A 17,609-nucleotide genomic window follows, 5' to 3' on the forward strand; every position below is an offset into this window, starting at 1 on the left:
TTCTGAGCATGAACACCTCTCTGCCTGGTAATGCTCTCCATCAGATCTTCACCTGTCTGGATCCATCTCACCATCTAGGTCTCCACCTTAAATACCACTCCTACAAGGCTTTGCCTGGCCAACCCTTCTCAAGTGGCTCTTCTCCTCCCAAAAAGACACCCTCGCTTTTATAAATTTTATCTTCTCTTTCTTACTTGCACTTGTCTTCTATAATTATTTGTTTACATATTTATTTTTGTGCCCCTGCCCCCCCCCCTTCACCACACTAGGGGTGGGTCTATGAGAGGCAGGCCCTGATCTCTCTTGTTCATTACTCTATTTCTAGCCTCTGGAATATGACTGGTATGTAGTAGGTGCTCAATATGTGTGTTGAATGTTTAATTACCAAAAAAGCTGTGAAGGATAGCATTTCCCATGGAAGGGAGCTACTAGAATGAACTATATGGTACCAGGAACTCAAAGGCTTCATGTATCAAAGAGAAAAGTGCTAGATCACTTTCTAGATTCATCTCCCCATATCAACCAGCCCTAAGATGTGGTTGGGTACCCAGGCCCTCTGGAGGGGAACCCATGGAAATCATTGACCTAGATCAACATCACTCTAGTAGCAAGAGATGCAATCTTGGTATTCTCACTGAGTTAAGGCTTGGGAAAAAAATCCTATTCTCTAAAATAATATTATCATTATTATTTAATAATAATAATATATTATTTGATAATAATAATTATAAAATCTTATTATTATTATAAGATTTGAGAATTGTAGACTCCAAATCATTCAGGTAGAAAACCACAGATTCATCCATTTTGTTTTAGTGGGAGCCAAGCAGTTGTTTGCACATTCTTTCTGTCGCACCTGCCTTGGCCTGCCCAGCGTAAACACCTTAGCCAAAAAGTGTAAATGGGTGAAGCACTGCCTTTTCAACAATGAGCAGGAATAAGTGCAATTCTCTACAATTGGCAGGAAGTGTTTTTGGCTAATTTAGAAAATCCAGTGATAATTGTAAATGGGTAAATTTAGAAAAGCTTTGTGTCTGGTAAACATTTCTGTGAAATATGAAGGCAAAGCATTAAGGCAAAACACACAAAGGAAGAAATAATAATTATTCTTCCATTCACTGGTCTATTTATTACAATGACAATGATACAATATACTTTCAATCAGTCTTATTTGGCTTTCAAGCTCCTTAACTTGTGTTTCAAATTCTTTTAGGAGAGACCAAGAGCAAAATAATGAAAAATGTCAGAAAAAAAATCATGAGGTATGAAAATCTACAAGATGACGCAACTGTGCTTGAGATAAAAACAAAAGGATCGACATTTTACAGAGAAGCAATACACTGTTGAATCTCTCTGGCATTCAATTGGAGGGTAAAACAATTCCATTGAATCCATCTAATCTTGTGATTAAGATTCAAATGGTTTCAAAATGATTAATTTGTACCAGCCTATCAAAATAGAAGACATTGAGTTGTAATCTTTCTGAACAGCAATAGTGTTTTAATTACAAATGCCAGGCTCATTATTTTCTCAAGAGCGAATGACAATTAGCCTGGTCCTACTGCAACTGTTAATGCTACTGATGCTAAAATAAATAGGCAATATGGAATCAGGGCTCTGACATTTCCCTTCAGTTTACGATTTTCTGATTGATGCTATATGCAAAATGTACTTAGTCATTTTAAGTCACAGGCAAGCAGGAAAATGGCTCCCAAACAGCAAAAAAAAAGAAAAAGAGGGGGAAAAAAGGTGTTACAGGAAGGATATTTCATGGCAAGCCCACAGAACGAAATCACTGTGAGCTGAATCATGTTCTAATACAATTGAACCATAGAAAAGCTCCAAGCAAGATATTTAAGTTGGCCTCAAAACAACAACAACACAACAACAACAAATCTTGAGTCTATTAGAGGTTTGAATTTACAGACAGTGCTTTGGGATATTAGACAAACTGCTAGGATAAAGCTACTATTTACACAGATGGTTGTGCATCTCAATGTTCTACACGCTGGAGCAAACCTCAGGGAGGTTTTGAGTTTAGCAGCATCTTCCTCCTAACACACCTACAAAGACATCTCTCACAGAGACTCAGTATGCACTTATTGTGGGGGTGGGCTCGGGTTTGGGTCCGTCTCTACCGATAGCTCAGAGGTTACTGATGGAGGGATCAGGCAGAACAAGAGCATAAGCATTTTCTGATTCTGAGAATTTCTGAGTTACCTTTTGTTTCAGTGGCGCTGGTGAACTCGTGATAATGAAACTACACCTTTGCACACAAGCCTTGACCAGCATTCTGTAGCACGTTACAAAGAAAAAACCTTAATTTTGAAAGTACTGAGCACAAAGGAGGAAAGGAAAAGCTCTTACTGTGCAAGGTTTCTCTCTATGTACAGAATTATGGCTTAATTTTTAAGGCTGGAAGACCGCATTTAAAAACGTCTAAAACCAGTTCAGACTCTCCAAGAGAGGAAAAGAACTGCAAAATTTTCATGAAACATTTGGTTTTTCTTAAGACAATCTTTTGCATATCTGTTACTGCATTTTTAAATAAGATGTGGTTACTAAGGAAACAAGTTCTGGCCCAGTGTTAATTTGAAACCAAAATATATTTGAGAAGTTAAACTCAAAGGAAAGAACCCATGCAATAATTTTGAAAAGTGCCAGAATTTGGTACTCACAGAACCACAGCTGTATGGTCTGCAATGAACCATTCTAGGGACTCTTTTATTCAGTGAAGCTCTTTCTTCTAACAGAGTCATCTATATTTAATAATTCCCCCTTTAAAAATTTTAATTCCTTGTCTCCCCAAATAACAGATACCTAAATAATGAACTTATTCTTGTGTATCATTTAAAATTGACTTTAGAAGCATCTAAGTTTTATTTTCATCATTCATATAACACGTTTAAAGACCGCTTTTAAAATTTAAATATTTTAAATGTTTCTTATTAAGCTTGTTTGCGCTGTTCAAAATTATCTCCAGAAACCCATTTATTTTTAGTTTCAAGCTAACATGGAGCTGAATCCACAGACTTTTCAAAAAATTCTTTTGTTGTCTGATGGCGCCACACCTATCATATATATGATTTTTTAAAAAGAATCATCTCACTTTTATAGCAGAATCATCTTAGAAGTTTATAAAAGTTATACATTTATATAGAATCTGAACAGGAAAGGCCATCCAAGTGAATACCCCCACCCCACAATTACAACTGTCTTATTTAATTTTGTTTTAAAAGTCATATTTTAATCTAATGTTCTTGCTACATGGCTCAAAAAAAATCTATAAAACATGCAAATTTCAACCTACCTGTATTGTATCACTTAATGCAGTGCTAGCATGACAAGACACTCAGCCATTTTTATGTAAAGCGATGGAGACCAACTGATTTCACCGTCTTCTTGCTCTCAAGTTTTAGATGCAATTGTCACACACACACAAAACCATACGCAGAACAGCTTGAATGTACTGTGATCACGAGAACTGAATTTATCAACAGGAAAACAGGTTTGAAAAAAACAAGTTTCTCATCCAAGGTTTCTCTGAGGCTGCAACCAAGGAGGTAGTGTATTGAATTTTTTTCCCTTCCTCCTCTGAGAGTTCAAAGCCCGGAGCTGACCACTGCAAAGGCCACTGTCATATTTGCTGAAAATCAAACCACTGATACCAGCACTGAAAATACGAATTCAAGAACCAAGTTGCTTGCACATCATGGAGTGCATCAGAGTTAAAAATAGATTCCACCTTGCCTCCTACCTGCATAATAAACATGTAAGTTTCAAGTGTTTAATTTGATATTCACATTAATTAACAATACAACATACATTATTTAAAAGACAGCAAATGCAAGAAGAAAGGGGAGACACCATCTGGTAGCAGAGTTTAGTTGTTATTTTTGTTTTTAGGGTTTTTTTTTTTTTTGGCTTTGTTAAAAAAAAAAAAAAAAAAGGTAAAAATCTATTTTGAATGTGATGAAAAGCAAACATCCAGAAGCAAATGAATCGGAACTGAAAGGTGATGCTGAAATAGCTAAGGCTGTAATGAGGCAAAAACAAGTCTTCGCTACCAGATGATATGGCATCCCGAGCATTTACATACTCACATCTGAAATACTAGGCAACGTGTAATGAATTCTCTACACAGCATGCACACACAGCACAAGCACGGCTAATCCTGCCTGCCATCTTAGGCTCACAGAAGCCAGATACGCACTGCATGCAGCACAGAGCTCTGGGGAAGGAGGAGGCAGGGGACAGCTCACCTTAAATGCGGTATCTGATTAATGTTGTAAGTGACATTGCATATCAGCCTCAGAGTCTTGGTTCAACTGAGTAGGAGGGAACAAAGAAAAATGTCATCAACTGGTGATGCAAGATGAGCCCAATCACTAAACACTGTTTAGCAAACTCCAAATTCTGCAACCAGGCAGTAGAAGGCATTTCATACAGTTCAGCAGAGCTGCTGCACAATGACTGGGTCCTTCTGCTTCTGAGAATCAAACGGTCCTTTTTGCTAAGGAAGAAAATAAGCTGGAACGAACACTGTCATATCTTCTTCTTGAAGAAAGCTTTCAATACAGTATGTATCTGGCTCGGGATGCATTTTATAGACTGTTGATTTCATAGAATTGCTAGCAAACAACAACAACAAAAACAAACCTTTTAAAGCTATTACAAAGTAAAGAGTCGTATTATAAAGGGTGTAGCATTTCTAGACTATTTTTCAGAATCCTAACTGGTGCCGGCAGGCTTGTAGAAGAATGCATGATCAGCTGTCTGTATCCGTGCTATAACCTCTAACCACAAGTCGTGTAAATGTATTCTGCTAAATGTATCTGCAGTACAGAACAGCAGATACCTCTTCATCGGAATGGTATGAAAATGTGAATGAATTTGCTTAAACTTAGAAGCAGAATAAAAGCAGTTACAGAAAGATAAATTAATGCTGAGTTCTTTTGGATGTCTAGCTGACCATCACGAACAATAAAAGCTGTCCTTAGGACACTGACCTAAATAACGTTAAGTCTTGCAACAGCATACTGTACTTGCTCAGAAGCTGGGAAATGCAAAATAATTTTTCTTCTTCCCCCCCCTCCAAAAGCTAAATTGTTAAGTAACAAGTCATTCACAGGAATGCCAAGAGGCTTTGTGTGTATGTATCATGCAAACTGTAAGGGAAGAAATGGTGTTCAGCTGACACGGGATGTTTCTTTGTTTTACGTTGAGGCTTATCTTAGCTAGCTCCCACGATGACATTGACATCATGGAGGTCAGAGCTGACACTGGGGTGCTATCCGTTTTATGAGTGAGATGTTTTCTGAAAATTAAATCTCATCTACTCAAACACCAAATTTCATGTCTTCTTCAATATCCCCTCCCTAACCCCGCTGCTCAAGATTGATGGGCTTTACTTTGACTGTATGTAATAAATTGGAATCACCTTCCGTAGAGGCTCCGATACATAATCGTAGGAATTAAATTTTTAAAGAAAAAACCTTCAAGAATCCTTAGGCATTCCCTTTCAGTCTTTCATATCAACACACACACACACACAATTGAAGCTCAAATTACAGTGAAATGTTTAACATGTGGAACAAAAAATGTGGAAAGAGCTGCTTATTCAGGATTTTGAAGAAGTGCCTAATAAGCAAAGACTGTTTTGCTACAAAACCAGTGTCACCATGTTCCCAAAGAGAGGAAAACAGCATAGCCTGCTAGAAAAATTTCCTCCAGATCCTGCCGGCAGGTAAAAAATCAGAAAAGCATTTCATTTATTATGCTGTAAAAAACATGAAGTCTTTTATTTTTAAGGAAATAGACCAGATTCTTTTCTACTCTTTCTTCAGCTACAAAGAAACCATACCCACCCCCACCCTTAGATCCTGGATGTAAGCCAACATTTTCATAAAATGCTATGAGACTGATTGTGAGTATATAATACTATGTTTTTCTTCCTCATATTTCTCCAGAAGTCTTTAATTGCCTATTGCATCACTAAATATGCTAACGCTCATTAATTTCAACATGTACAAAAATGAATCCATCTTTTCTGGGGTTGCCTCTATTTTCTGTAAGAACTGACTGCAAATAATCAGATCAGCAAAACATTCCAGTTCCCCAGAATTTTTTTAAAGGAGAAAATGTATTTGAACATCTTAACCTAGGTACTAGGTTTCACAACCGGATCCTTTGTTTCTAACACTCATTCTGTCTCCTTCCACAGCACCCAAGCGATTTTTAGCTCAATGTATGGAAAGTGCCCAACCTACCTCTAACCTGTACTCTTTAAAGTCTCTGAGTTGGGCTGGCCAGATGGTCGGTCATACCTGAACCACACTGAGTCCTCTTCTCTTTGGAGCACATTTCTCTCCCACAACTATTCCAGAAATAAACGTGGCTTTAACGGAAACAGTAGCTTCTGGTCTAATACCAATGGTGGAGCCATCTTCCCCACCCCCACAGCATTGCTCTATGAGCTCTGGTTAGCACTGACAGCGACAGAAAATTAGAATGGAGTGTCCTTAGGCTAATTCCTTCTTTACTATGGCAGTTGAGAATTAGAAAGACTATAGCGCTCAGTTACAAGCTACCAGTTTAATGTATGGTCATCTATAAAGCAGAGTCCTGGGAGTGGGGTTGGAGGTTGAAGCAAAAACCTAGGCATCTGATGCTCTTGGTGTCTGTCCAGATATTCCTCAGCAATTACTCATATATTCACATTAAAATACTCACCAATTATCATGGAAGTTAAATACACATGATATGGAATCTACTCTGGACACACAAAATGAAGTCGCTGCCTCCTCTGTCTGAGATAATAAATGACAGTGACAAGGACAGTAATCCATATCAGGCCCCACAAGGTGAGTGCACAGTATTATATCCACTTTGTAGGGGCAGGGTGGTGAAGATGGGCAGGTCCCTGACTATTGCTCGGAAGCCAGGTGCCAGGGCAAGCGGTTTCCAAACCTCCCTGTGGGGTGCTCTCTCTAGTCTTCTGTCAAAATGAGTCTAAAAGCCATGTATTGGTTTATTTTGTGAAGTTCCAAAACTTTCAACAAACAAATGTAGCTCGTTTACCAAACCTGCTTGTATTAAACAAATTTGAACTGTAGTTGAGAGCACTTAGATGGATGAGCTTGTTTAGACAGACATTCTCGACTAGTAAATCCTGTTTTGCACTTAAAAAAAAAAACACAAGCTCATGCCCAAATTACTTAAGCTTTGTCATGATTACAAGTGGCAAGGGTATGCGCTCACTTATGATTTTTAAAAATTGCCTGCTTGTCAACCTCCTCCGGGCATAGGCACAAATGTTCATTTATCAGGCAAATGCCTTTTCCGTGATGAAAATTTTAACCTGTTTTTGCCACTTTGATGAGTCAAGCACAAGGAACCCAAAGTAATCTGGCAGAAGCAGGCTGGAGAAGGACAGAGCTAACAGTAAGGGATGCCTCTTTTATTTTGATTAATGCTCTTACTTGCTTACAGTCTCCTTCTACAGTCTGAGTTCATTTTATTTTCAGTCCTGTGGGTTCAAGTCAAATTGCATGACTTATGCAAAGTACATAATTCAAGTATGAACAAAGTTTGACTCTCTGTTTAAAAGAAAAACAAAACATAAAGTCAGGGCACTGAGTCCCAGAGGAATCCTTGGTTTATAAACATTTGGATTGGTTTGCACATTTCTTTGCTCCATTCACTGCATTGAAAACTACAGCTGGTTTCCGTTTATACCTAATATAGATATTCAACATTTGTGGGTAAATTTGTTACCAGGTTCAGCTATTCTAATCTCAATTTTTAAAAATAAAATGTTTACCAAGATGTAACATTTCTGCTTAAGTTCTTAGAATTTAAACATTTTTATGAGGTTGCTTTCTACATTTGTTTGTAGGATGTTCACAGAAGCAACATGGTAACAATTTACCAATGACTAAAAATGCCTTTGGATGATATTTTAGCCTAAATTCTTAGGAAAGTCCAGTGCTACTTTAAACATCTACATTTTGCCTAAAGATGTAGGTGGGAACTTCTGCTTTCTACTTTGATCAGAGCTAAATCTACAGTAGCTACCATTTATTGAAAACCTACAATGTACTCAATATTTTAGCTATCTCTGGTAGCTCAGCTGGTAAATAATCCACCTACAATGCAGGAGACCCTGGTTCTATTCCTGGGTCGAGAAGATCCCCTGGAGAAGGGATAGGCTACTCACTCCAGTATTCATGGGTTTCCCTGGTGGCTCAGATGGTGAAGAATCCGCCCATGCTGTGGGAGACCTGGGTTCGATCCCTGGCTTGGGAAGATCACCTGAGGAGGGCATGGCAACCCACTCTAGTATTCTTACCTGGAGAATCCCCATGGACATAGGATCCTGGCAGGCTACAGTCCATGGGGTGGCAAAGAGTCAGACATGACTGAGCAACTAAGCACAGCACATATTATTTAATTCTCACCCAATAATCCTGCCAGATGAGTATTAGTTATCATCACCTTTAGGTGAGGAACTAATTGAGATTACCAGTCACACACAGCAGAGTTAGGATTCAAACCAAGTCCAGTTGATTTCAAAGTCTGGGTCTTTCCACCAATCTAAAGTGGATAAAACCTGCTTCATCCACACTCTGCCCTGATGTAAGAATCTTGTTACTGCACAGACTTGTGGTAGAGAAGACTTCCGCTCCCTGGAGCCAGGATCATCCCTGTTTAGATGAAACAGTTTCAACTCTCCAGGCTCTGGGAACCGTGGGTACCAACTGCTGACAGTTTGGACCAGCAAGTGGAAAAGAATAAGAGAAGAGGAATTAACTAGACCATGTTGGAAAGTTAAGGGTAGAAACCAGGATAACAATTTTGGTCAGAGATTTGTCATCATTTGGAAATGTTTTATCAGGCGAAATCAGTGGAAAAGCTTATGTATCCATCTGAACAAACTACTTCACCTAATGAAGTCCTGTCTTTCTGTGGTACAGATGAGGAAACCAAGGTTATGAGAGATATGGTCATTGGCCCAAGATCACACACTTAATGAGTGAGTTTACTCATTCCCTGTATTAAAATTTTTCTACAAGCCTGCATTTTTGGGTAAATCTGTTATCTGGTTGTTAGATGGTCCTAATCTAAATTATCAAAGAAAAATCAGTGTAACAATCAAGATGGACCTGGTTTCTACTCACAAATAGTATTTCTGTCCTAAACAGATAACTTAAGTCTGTATGATGAGTTCCTTCCCCCAAAATATTTAATTTTTTAATTTTTAAAAGATTTTTTTTTGATGCAGACTATTCTTAAAGCCTTTATTGAATTTGCTACAATATTGCTCCCATTTTATGTTTTGGTTTTTCAACTGTGTGGCATGTGGGATCTTAACCCCTGGCCAGGGATTGAACTTGCACCCCCTGCATCAGAAGGTGAAGTCCCAATCACTGGACCACCAAGGGAAGTTCCCCTAACACATTTTTAAAATGAACTTTTGAAAAGTCTAACTTTTGAATGGGAAATTTTCCTCAACCAGGTTTAGTGTTTCAAGTGCATCATTTTAACGATTAGCTCTTTATGTGGACATCTGCTTTTGCCCCCATTTAACATCCCTTCCAGCTCTGAAGGTTTGGGATTCTAAAAAATCCAGCCTAGCTTGCTTCCTAGGTTGGTTAGGCCAAGAGCTGCACTCTGAGCCTTCTGCTTTCAGGTTATGTGGCCAGTTGACTGTCTCACTCACTGGCAGTAATTCTAGATGGCAACCAGAGAGCTTGGGAAGGGGGCTTTCTAATCAACTCTATGAGCTCTAGCCTGCTCGGGATAGAAATATAAGAGGAGGATTATCTCTCTTGACTCTCTGAAGGCAGTAGAACAAAGGGTTAGATAAATGGACGAGCATGAGGTGTTTGAGCTCCAAGAAGCCTGCTCCAGTTCTTTTGTTGCTATTGTTGAGTCACTCAGTCGTGTTTGACTCTTTGTGATGCTATAGTTGGCAGCACGCTAGGCTTCCCTGTCCTTAAGCATCTCCCGGAGTTTGCTGAAGACATGAGCTTTCTCACTTTCATCCATCAGCATCTGTATAAGATGTGAGCAAGGAGCACACATTTGATGGCAAGGACTGGGCAGCAAGCCCTGGGGACCAAACTGAGGTTACCCTCAAGGAAAGGGCTGCAGGGAGAAGGGAATGTGAACCATGGGGTTTTCGACTGAGACAAAGTGGTGACTGACTTTGTGTTTCCAGGGAGACTGTGGTAGACAACACCCCACTTCACTCTCATCCAGCCCAGACTCTCCTGTGGGAATACTGTCAGCATGGCTCACCATCATTTTCAATATCACGACCTCAGCTCTAGCAGGAGATTGCCCCTGCTTTCACTCTGCAGTGTATTGGAAACGTGGCACTAAAAAGGATCTTGCCTGCCCACCGAGGCCAAAAAGCATTCCTGCATCCTTAGTCACACATTTGTTTGCAGTCATCACTGTTTGCCACTCCCCAGATGGAGAGCAAATGGAACAACAGGGTCTTCTAGATCCTGAACTGACCAAAGACATTCAGCAAGACGGCTGAATTTCTTCTTTTTAGAGAGACTGGCAACTAAGTTGAAGAGGGAAGGTGGGGATGTAAATGAAGATAGAGAAGGAAGAAATCTTACAGATGGGGAAAATCTATCCTTATATGAGAGGATAATCCTCTCCTTGTATCTATGTGCATCCTGGGCAACAAATATTCCACGACAACCTGGGGACAAAGTCATTTGCTTTTTTTTCTCTCAGATAAATGACTTTGTATTTCAGAAAGGTCATGACTATCAACCTCTTCTCACCAGAGCAGCTTAACAAACCTCAGTGAATCTTTACTTCCTTTGCACTGAAGATAAAAGCACAGTACGTTTTTGTTGTATTGAACTATCTGCCTTTACTCATATCTCTGGCTGGTACCCTGTGAGACCGTGTCTCTCCCACAGCAAATAGAGTATTGCCTAATGCGATGGAGGGACTTCTACGGGTAGACTCTGAATTGACCAAATTAGGGGTCCTTTCTCTGCTCCTAACACTCCCAGTGGAATCCTCAGCTTTGTCTCCTGAAACCACTTCCTAAAATGAGAAAACTTCTTCCATGAGTTAAGGAACAGATCTGGGGACTAAAAATACCTATGGAAGTCTTTCAAGTTCTTAATTACTTGTTTACCAAGGTGGGGGGTGAGTACAAGTTGTCTGGTGAGCAGACCACAGGCTATGTTTGCATCTGTCCCTCCTAGAATAGGGAAAGGGGAGACAGAAACTAAGAGTGGCCTGATGATAACACCATGGCCTCCAAAATGTGCCTCAACATTTCCCCACGCTGTCAGTGGCTGAGCCTGTTACACAGAATTACAGGATGGGCAAGGCACTTGGGAAGATGTCATCTAAACCCTTTCTTGAAGGGAGAAGAAAATCAGACTCAAGGAGTGTGATATCTACCAGAATAAGAGCCAGATTCCTAAATTACAAGTATTCTGCTCTTTGTAGTTCAACACACTGGCTCAACTAATTAAAAAAAAAAATTCCACCTTTCACTTAAACAGATGCCTCAAAATAAGTGAGTTAACAAATAGATTACAGTATAGACGGTGTGTAACTTCTTTCCCAATTCCTCCCAGAAGAAAATGTTAAGCTATTTAAGTTTTTGAAAGCTCAACAAAACATAATTTTAAGCAACAATAGTAAATTTTAGGCAAAAATATCACCTGGGACCCAGTATCATTTGAGAAGTATCAGAGAAGCAGACTTGATTGCTATATTAAGTCAATCAGATTAAGTTCAGCCAGCTGAAGTAGCCTTTATCCTATTTGGTTTGCAAAGAAAAAAAAAATCTCATGAGTTAGCATTAGCAGCTAAAAATAAGTTGCAGGTTTCATTTTCCGTTGTTCAGTACGGTTTTGAAACCAAAAGGTGCAAAACTAGAAGATTCACCAACGCCTACTGAAGATCAACAACTCAAATAGTCAGTCCCCTTTCGGGCACAGAGTCCTGATTACAACTCACAGCCAGGTCTGAGATACGTACACTTAGGCCCCTCTCCCCATGGTCTCTTGAGATGACTGCCCCTAATAAATAAGATGCAGCAGGAAATTAGGGGCTGAGGCCAGTCCTGGGGGGACAGTGGCTTGTGTGTGTTTCTTGTCATATCCGGATAGGATGCCACGTAGACAGCAGCCCCATAGGCACAGCTTTGATCTCAGATGGTGCTGGGGACCCCTCCACAAAACAAGTGAGTAAATAATGCTAGAATTTCGCTCAGATGAGGCCCTGAAGGGAATGAGCACAGCGGGGAGCCATTGACCTAAATGCCCCAGGGACTTGTGCAATTCCCTACTGCGAACTCCGGCAGCTCACGATAAATTTAATTTCAAAACTGTCTTCCCAGGGCCAAGTCTGGCAAAAAGGTGTTTGACAGAGGCGCAAATGCTTCAGAGGGAAGGCAGCCATCTCAGGCTGGGGCGTTCAGCTGTGGCACGAGGCCCGGAGAGAGCGGGGCTGGTGAGAGAAAGCCCTCCGCTGAATGAGTCGGGTGGGAGGGGGGCGCAGAGAAGGGTTAATCTCCTTCCATTAGAGGAGGGGCCCTTCGGTGAAGGTGAAGAGAATAATCTGTATGAAGAGCAGGGACGACAAAGAGCCATTCCAGAGAAGAAATTGCCGTGCTGGGGCCGGGAGAATGATTCGTCCTAGGTTTTCACCGTGAGGCCGTTTCTTAGATCTGAGTCTTCATCTCGCTTTGAAGTTACAGCCTCTGGGTGGGGGAAGGGGAGATCTTCACATGTAGCCCTGCAAGACTTGAGCTTCGACTGCATCTGAGATGGGCCAACTCTGATTGACTCAGAGATGCAGAGGGTGAGGCCAAAGCCACTAGGACGGCGCCTCAGAAGCTGAACCATAAATTAGCAATAAACAATAGAGAAGCCAGTGGCTGAATCCCCCTTTTTTGGGGGTGAGGAACAACCTCCCTCTTTAATTAAACTTAAACTTTTAAAAAGTTGTTTTTAATAGTTTGGGGGGAACTAGTTTACGATTCACAAGAAGTTGCAAAAACAGTACAGTAGCTGTATGATGTCACCTATCTTCTCAGAATGATATTATCTTGTATCAATACTACTGTAATACATTCTCTAAACCAAGAAAGGAATACTAATACTGGTACAACACTGTTAACTTAGGTACAGACTACTACTTCAGATTTTAGCAGTTTTTACATGCACTTGTGTGTGTGTGTGTGTGTGTGTCTAGAGTTCCATGAAATTTTATCACATGTGAAGATTGGAGGAGCTGTCAACACAATCCTGATACAAAACTACACCATCACCACAAAGAAACCCCCTGCACTACCCCACCACAGTCACACCTTCCCCCAAGCCTAGCCCCTGGCCCTGATCTGTTCTCAGCACTGTAATTTTTCCCCTTTGATAATGTTATTTAAATGGAATCTTGCAGTCTGTAACCCTTTAGGACTGACTTGCTCTCACCCAGCAGAACTCCCTTATGAGCCATTCAAGTTGGATGGGAAGATGTGACTTTTTATTGCTGAATAGTATTCCTTGATATGAATGTATCACAGTTTGTTATCCATTCACCCACTAAAGGACATTTGGCAGGTATTCAGTTTTAAGCTAGAACAGATAAAACAGCTATGAATATTCATGTGACTGCTAAGTCGCTTCAGTGAAGTCCAATTCTTTGTGACCCTATGAATCCTCTGTCAATTGAATTCTCCAGACAAGAATACTGGAGTGGGTTGCCATGCCCTCCTCCAGGGGACCTTCCTGACCTAGGGATCAAACCTACATCTCATGTCTCCTGCATTGGCAGGCAGGTTCTTGAACATTAGTGCCACCTGGAAGCCCCATTTTTGAAGGTACTTAGGTTCATTTGTGTAAACCTACTGACTCGATGGGCATGGGTTTGGGTAGCCTCCAGGAGTTGGTGATGGACAGGGAGGCCTGGCGTGCTGCAATTCATGGGGTCGCAAAGAGTCAGACACAGCTGAGCGACTGAACTGAACTGAACTGAAGTTATCATTTCTCTTCTGTAAATATCCAAGAGTGGGAATATATGGTATGTGTATGCTAACCTTTATTAAAAACTATCAAACTCTTTCAGAGTGGTGCACCATTTATACTCCTATCAGCAATGTATGAGTGATCCTCTACACCCTCGCCAGCAATTGGTAATATCAGTATTATTTTTTATTTTAGCCATCCTGATAGACTCATCGGGGCTCGTTTTGAATGTCCCCAGTCAAGATGGCAGTCACTTGTGGGGCCTTCAGAGCTTGACTGGTGTAGCTTCAGGTCTCTCTCACTGTTACAGCTTTCCAAATACTGTCTACATAGTAATGTGTGCTGTTCAGCATTTTGATGATGGAAAATGAGGCTCTTGATACCTGAGGGTGAGGCCTCAGGTTTGTCCAGTTGCTCCTGACTTCAGTAGTAGGACTTCACCATCTGGGAGTGTTGGGTTTCTTTAAGGCAGTATTTCTTGGCCCAGCAGGCAGACTTGATACCAGTGACATTCACTCCCATGGAGTAATATGAAGGCCATGATATAACAGCCATGGGGCGGGGAAAGATTTTGCCTGGCTGGGGTCTTCCTGAAGCTTTAGCCAGAGACTGTGTAAGTGCTTTTTATTCCTAGAGTTAGTACCTTATTAGCATGGGGTGTTGGGGTGGTGGTGGGACACAGAATCAGCACAGACAGGTAAAGAAAGGACCACCAGTGGCACTTACTGGATGTCAGAGGCCCCACTGAACGCTTCTTGCCCTTGGACCTCCTACTCTGTTGACTGCTGAAGACTCTCCTGCAGCATGTGGACATCTTGTCTGGATGTCATGGACCTCTGATTTCCATCTCCCGGGAGTTAGATTTGAGGCAATGCTGTCACCACCACAGGGAGCTTCCAAACCTAGGGATCCAGGTCCTGCCAGCAAGTAGAATTCCATCTGAGTAGCAGAAGGTGCCTCAGCCAAGGAAGGTGTTCAGATGACTAGGGAAATGGGCTTTGAAAAGGGCCAACCCCACAGGGATGACTCAAACTGCCCCAGCCATGTCTGGAAAGTCAGCCTCCATCTGTTGTACCTCTGATTCAAGGGAGGTTGTGGGCCTTCCCAGAACCCATACTCATCAAGATCCTGCTTCCACAGGTTTGGCCAGGAGATCAAGAATCAGGAGGGCAGTGATCCTGCATGAGGACAGCCAAAAGATAATGGAGACCCTGCACAGAAGCAGGGAAGCTTGGTGATCCTAGGTGGATTCCCTCATGCTTCTGTATGGAGGACAGATGCTGTGAAGGTGCTCCTCTGGGTTCTGGTTCTTGTGCTTCATTTGGTGCATTCACAGGAGATGCATGTGAACTTGGGCATCTAGATGGAATCTAGATGGTGTCTTACAGAACCTAGTCATGAACTGGGGACTGTTGGGGGCTGAGCAGTCTGTGGAGGCTGAACTTGAGGCTGAACCTGAAAGCCAAATGATGGCAGTCTGATGACTTTGAGGAGTTATGCAGATGGGATGGATAGCCACACTTCCTCTTCAAGGTGGTGAGAATTTTAGAATTTGGTTGTTGTTTGTTCACTATGATCTCTGGTGTAACAGAACATTTTCCAGGTTTCCATTCTTGGGGACCTCTTCTCTGACTCACCGCTCCATTTGGTCATGTGCTCTTACTTACCTCCCATCAGAAGGCAGCCAAGCACACAGCACCTTTCAGATACAATTAGGTAGGTGGAGATGGGGGCAGTACCTTGTCTGACCATGAATTTGGGAAGTGAGACTCCATCCTTAAGGCTGAACCACGGCAGCGCCCCTCAGCTCTGGCTTTGTTTTTCCACTCATGCCTCCTGTGACCTAACATTTGCCCACAGTGTGAATCTTGCTCTGTCCCTGCTCTGTTCTCTTGGCTTCTGACTCTGGAACCCACCTCCTACTTGGCTCTCATGGCTTGGATCCACATGGCTGCCCTACGTCTTCCTCAGACTAAGTGTTATCATCTCGGTGCTCAGGGCACAGGTTAGTCTCTTATGGTGTCCCTCGCAGGGTCTGGGCTGCCCACACGTGTCCTGAGATATGCCCTACCTATCAGAAGACAGATAAACATTCTCTGGTAGAACCAGGGGCTCACTTTAGGAGCCAGTCTTCTCACAGTGCCTTGTCCCTACTAAACTGTAACAGAGAAGAACAAATCTGACTCCATATTGAAGCTATTCCTCCAGCTCTAACACTTGCAGTCTGTTGCCTGTGCTTAGGCATGCTGGCTCAGCACTTTGTGAAAAAGAATGCTGCCAGTAGTCCAAAATGTACATGATATCCCATTCTCAAGACTGTGACCTTTAAAAGTATAACACTTCTCCATTCATATAGAGATAAAAAGTTGCATAATAGAGAATAACATTTGTCTTGCTGGAGGTTTATAGGAACATTGTGACCAGATCTATGTGGAAGGCTGCAAGAACAAAGGATTCCAACATCTAGATGTTTGCAACAACCAGTCAAATCTGCTCCTGTTTTAGTATAAAAGAAGCCTGAACTCTAACTTGGGTAAGATGGTTGCTGGCTTTCTGAATAAAGTTGGTATTCTTTGACCCAACAACTTATCTCTCTTATTATTGTCCTGTTGTGCAGTAAGCAGTATAAGCTAGGACTTGGTAATGCTACCCAGAGGTTGGGTGGATCCAGGCCCTTTTGTCACTCAAGTTCTAGTTGTTCCTCTGCCACTAGATCTCTGGGTAATAACCACAAGGGAGTAAATGAACTATTCTGTGGCTCAGTTATCTTATATTTACAGTAAAGTTTCCAAACTCCCTAGCTGATAAACTTTCAACTGGATCATATCACGATTAAGGAGAAACCTAAAATTCAGAAGCCAAAAAACACCTTTAAGTAAATTCTAGTTTGGATGTACTAGCTTACAATTCCTTGACTTTTTTCTGTCTAGCAAGTGTTGCTGAAAAATGAGTGTCTATTAAATTGAACACAGTATTATCAATAGTCCTCAGGCCTTAATGTGCATACGGACTGGGAGGGTATATTAAAATACATATTCCTAGGCCCCCTCTTCAGAGCTTTCCATGCCACTGGGGCCTGGGAACATGCATTTTAACATGAGAAACTGAAGGGGACTTAGATTTTTATATAGACATTGGTAACTTTTCAGGGGCTGATTTATGCATTAGGAACTTAAAAAATAGGCCATTTGACCTACTGATTCAATTCTAGGAATTTTCCCCCAGATGTCCACCAAGATTTATTTATAAGAATGTTTTTACGTTTATAATAGCAGAACACTAGAGGCAATAAAAATGTACATAAAAAAGAATGGATAAATTAAGACATATCCATGCAATGGAAACACAGCCATTAAAAATAAAAATTTCAAAAGATCATTTAGTGACTTGGAAAAATGCTTACAACATAATGTTAAGTGGGGTGAAATCATTCAGTGACTTGGAAAAATATTTATAACATATATAAAATTTAAAAAGAGGCATATAAAATAGCATTTCAATAATGTTCAAAAGAAGAAAAGAATATATATTAAAAAACTGACAAGAAATACATCAACATGTTAATACTGAATTGTTGCTTGGTTGTTGGATTAC

The 17,609-nt window shown here is 41.1% G+C and overlaps 1 protein-coding gene and 1 long non-coding RNA gene across 8 annotated transcripts in view; one reads left to right on the top strand and one right to left on the bottom strand.

Annotated features, from left to right (window-relative positions):
- ZBTB38 (zinc finger and BTB domain containing 38) overlaps positions 1–17,609 on the bottom strand; it is a 131,124-nt gene that overhangs the window by 53,835 nt on the left and 59,680 nt on the right. For 5 of the 7 annotated variants that reach the window (XM_020879291.2, XM_070466665.1, XM_020879296.2 and 2 more), the window contains one exon: positions 4,263–4,328. The exons of 1 other annotated variant lie outside the window; for it this stretch is intronic. The gene's annotated coding sequence lies outside the window, so the exon portion shown is untranslated. Of the gene's footprint in view, positions 1–3,310; positions 3,895–4,262; positions 4,329–17,609 lie in introns of those variants that run through there. One more of the 7 variants, XM_020879294.2, reaches the window with a different exon arrangement.
- LOC139034796 (uncharacterized) lies at positions 4,039–16,992 on the top strand. The gene is made up of 2 exons (XR_011487348.1): positions 4,039–12,232; positions 14,116–16,992. It is a non-coding gene; the product is annotated as an uncharacterized lncRNA (long non-coding RNA).

The sequence above is a fragment of the Odocoileus virginianus genome, chromosome 4 (genome assembly GCF_023699985.2).
Source record: "Odocoileus virginianus isolate 20LAN1187 ecotype Illinois chromosome 4, Ovbor_1.2, whole genome shotgun sequence".
Taxonomy (NCBI): Eukaryota; Metazoa; Chordata; class Mammalia; order Artiodactyla; family Cervidae; genus Odocoileus; species Odocoileus virginianus.